The sequence below is a fragment of the Vicia villosa genome, linkage group LG7, assembly GCF_029867415.1.
Source record: "Vicia villosa cultivar HV-30 ecotype Madison, WI linkage group LG7, Vvil1.0, whole genome shotgun sequence".
Classification (NCBI taxonomy): domain Eukaryota; kingdom Viridiplantae; phylum Streptophyta; class Magnoliopsida; order Fabales; family Fabaceae; genus Vicia; species Vicia villosa.
In genome coordinates this window covers 25,819,146-25,822,826 of record NC_081186.1, presented here as the reverse complement: position 1 = coordinate 25,822,826, position 3,681 = coordinate 25,819,146, and the positions used below count along the sequence as shown (strand labels likewise).

The following is a 3,681-nucleotide window of genomic DNA, read 5'->3' as shown; positions in this document are numbered from 1 at the left end:
CGCTGTCTTCTTTATCTTCACACTTCAACTCAGATATTCATCTATGTTCCTTGTATTTTATGTCGTTTTACTTGCTTTTCCATTCTTGCTTGTTCCTGTTGCTTGTTCTGATGATAATTGTGGGTAGAATCATAGTGGTACTGTCTTGAGATGAAAATAAAATCATTTAAATCTATTTTATTATAATAAAATAATAAATATAATTGAGATATTAAAAAAATATATTAGTTTTACTTCATAATTTTTTCTATTTTTGTAAATATAAAAAATATATAGTTATATATAATATAATTTGGTCTATTTTAATAATAGATATAAAATTTTAAAAAAAAAATATAAAAAAAATATAAAAAAAAGTAAATAGAAAGAAAGATTAAGATAGATACTTTTGTAGTGACCTAAAAATGCAGCTTACACAAAAAAAAAAACCTAAAAATGCTTCTTCTGTGAGAGCAAACACGACATATTCAGAAGTGCTTCTTCGGAGAAGCACTTTTTTCTCACGCGCATTGGCTCAAGCTTTCTCGGGTTCTCTTGTGTGACACACTCTCAAACTCATGCTCTCTCCCTCTCAATTCTTACGCAACAACAACAATTACGACGCTGATTCTCTTGGTCTCGAATTGGTTGGATTTGGATTTCAGAACTGATTCGAATTGTTATTGACTCAGGATTCGATTCGCTTTGGGGTTCAGAATCTATTTGCGCTCAAAATTTCAACTCGGAGCAGGTTAGTTTTGTTTCGTGATTCTTTGCATTTTTAATATTTTTACTCTATTACAGTTTATGCTACAACTGATTGTGATTTGATTTCAATATAAATTTCAGTTTGAGTTAAAGTTAGAGCAAACATACGATATCATAAAGCTGAGAATGGAGGAATGCTTACCGGTTGAAGCAATGAGGAGAAGAAAATGTAGCTTTCGATCTTGCTCACAAGGTATTCGATAAAATGCCTCACCGGATTTTTTTCCTCTTTTTGCTTCTATTTTACTTTTGATTTGTTGCTGTTGTGTTTCATAGTTACTATTGATGATTATGCTCAGGTTAGTTTGCATATTAGCATATAATTATCTTCATTATTGCCGTTTCGTGCTATTGTCGATAAGAAGTAATTATTGTTCATTATGCGTGACAAATATAGTGTTTCTTTCCACTGTTATGATTTATTTCTTTGTTAACGTTCTAGTTGAAGTGGTTTAATTCAGTTTTGTAATGGGAATCTTGGACTTGCTTATGGTTGATATAGTAGTATAATTTGTATGAAGTATGAACCCACTTAGTATATAACAAAAATTAATTGGATTATCCTATTAAGCTAACAATGTGAGTAGTTCTATTAAAGACTTGCATGTTCTTTATACTAGTTTAGGTTTGTGTACTAGTGTAAAATTATGGACTATTATATGATCATTAGGAAGCTCCATGCATGGAGTTACAGGAAGACAACAAAACTTCATGCAATGGCCATTGTTTTTTGAGTGGAGTGAGGATGTTTCTTTGTTTTTCTATGTTGTAAATTAAACGTTGTTTGTGGTTCTTTGTTTTTCTATATTGCCAATTCTATAAGAGTCAAATTAAAAAATATAGGTTAAACCCCAGCTTTGTTTGTTTCTCTTCAGGAAATATTGATAAACCTCTAGATTAAATCTTTAGTTGATATTAACTTGTTCCATGTTTGCTTATTCTTGTGATATTTGTTATAACTCTTGTTTACTATTTAATTTTTAATATTATGAAAATTAAACTTTGCCCTTGGTGATATTGTATGAAAATCAAATCCATACAAGTTGAAAAAAAAAAAAGAGATGTCATGAATATTGATATAGTGTAATTTTAGCATGGTGTTGGCCAACATTTCTACTCATCAAATATAATTCTACAGATGGGGATAAAAGCTTGTACAGTTACTTCTTCTAGATGCCATATGCACTCAATTGAGTTCTGGACTCACAAGTCATTATTCATTTTAGGAAAAAGTACTATTGCGCGTGCTTTGAGCCAAAGCTTGCACTCCAAAGGAAAACTGACTTACATCCTCGATGGTGACAATATTCGGCATGGTCTAAACCGTGATCTTAGTTTTAGAGCAGAAGATCGTTCAGAAAACATTCGAAGGATTGGTGAGGTTCTACTATCTTTAATAAATATACACGCACTAGGATTGGTGAGGTTTTCACTTTGGAGTTTTATTCATTTATGCATTGATCTTGAAGACAACCCTTCACAAACTTTGCGACCTGCAGACTGTTTTGACTCATGAAAACAGAGGTGGTTTTCATTTACTATCTACATGTTGATGAGTTTTGTGGTTTCAAAAGTTTTAATAGTTTGTTTTTAATAGTTTGTTTTTAAAAGTTTCAAAAGTTTTAATAGTTTGTTTTTACTATCTACATTTAGCTTTTAAAATCTATTTTTTTATTTAAATAAGTAATTCAATGCCATTTATTTATGCAGTTATCCATGTTAGCAAAAAAACGATTTTAACATATGGTGATCCATATATTCTGTTCTGAATTGATCTTCTGATCCAATATTAACTTCTGTTTTTTTACTACAAAAATCATTATTAACTTGACTTTGAACAGAGAAATTGACTAAAGAGAAATGGAAAATAGGTTATAGGCACTAGGCGGTTATTTACAGAATGCTGTTAATTATAATTTAGGCATCTTGGTCATGTTACATAGCTTCTAATTTGTCAACAAATGAGGTATATCCACAGACAGGATGCACTAAATTACTATACTTACTAGTCTAGAGTTGTTAAAGAAGAAAGTCTAAACTCAATTTTAAAGTCATTGTTAAAGTAAGTGTTGTATTCTGTGAGGAGAAAAGTCTACTGTGGAGAGCTGAGAGGAAAGTAAAGGAGATTTGTGACTTTGGTCAAGTTTGGATTAGCTTCTAAAATTGTTAGCTAAAATAAGTTGAAAAAAGTTGTTATCACTTAAGCACATATGTGTTTATGGACAGGTTGTAACACTGTTTGGTATGCCTCATAGTTACTGATAAGTGGGTGGTCATTCGAGAGTATGGTGCAGTCGCGCAGAGGTAGACCCAATTGGCCGAACTTTGTGATGAAACATTGTGTGTTCTTCGTCTGAATTTTCTTTCATATATTTTCACTTTTGAACCAGATTGCTGCTCTAGCATGACCAAAAATATTGAGCCATAGAAGCACACTTTTCAAGTAAAGCCCTGTACTTTCTAGCTTCATTATAAATTCAATGTGTAGTCGTGTATTTTAGAATACAATTCTGTCTTCAATCAAATACATTGCTCAATGTGTAGTCCTGTACTTTCTAGCTTCATTATAAATTCAATGTGTAGTCGTGTATTTTGGAACAAACTGAATTTTAGCTATCAACTCTTTTTCGATTCTGTTTCGACATTGTTTGTGTTCTGAAATTTTCTGCAATTAGAATATTAGAATTAGAATATGAGTTGTTAATGAATGTTTTAGCTAGATGAGAACTTGTTGTTTGTGCTAGATGTTGATATTCAGGTGGGATTATGTATGTGATTGTAGATATTAATACTAGATCTCATACATCGTAATTCTAGATATTATTTCTAGTATAAACCTTTGTATACTCATAGGGAAGCAAATAATAAATTAGATTTTTTTTTAAATTTAGAACTACTTTACCTGCGGATTTACCTGCGGATTTATCGTTCCTG

The 3,681-nt window shown here is 31.1% G+C and overlaps 1 long non-coding RNA gene across 2 annotated transcripts; it reads left to right on the top strand.

Annotated features, from left to right (window-relative positions):
* Positions 1-423: 423 nt before the first annotated feature.
* LOC131617047 (uncharacterized) lies at positions 424-3,599 on the top strand. Of its 2 annotated transcripts, XR_009288406.1 has the most exons (5): positions 424-730; positions 829-940; positions 1,974-2,123; positions 2,974-3,051; positions 3,138-3,599. It is a non-coding gene; the product is annotated as an uncharacterized LOC131617047 (long non-coding RNA). The 2 variants fall into 2 exon arrangements; XR_009288405.1 differs by having other exon boundaries at positions 2,974-3,599.
* Positions 3,600-3,681: the final 82 nt, after the last annotated feature.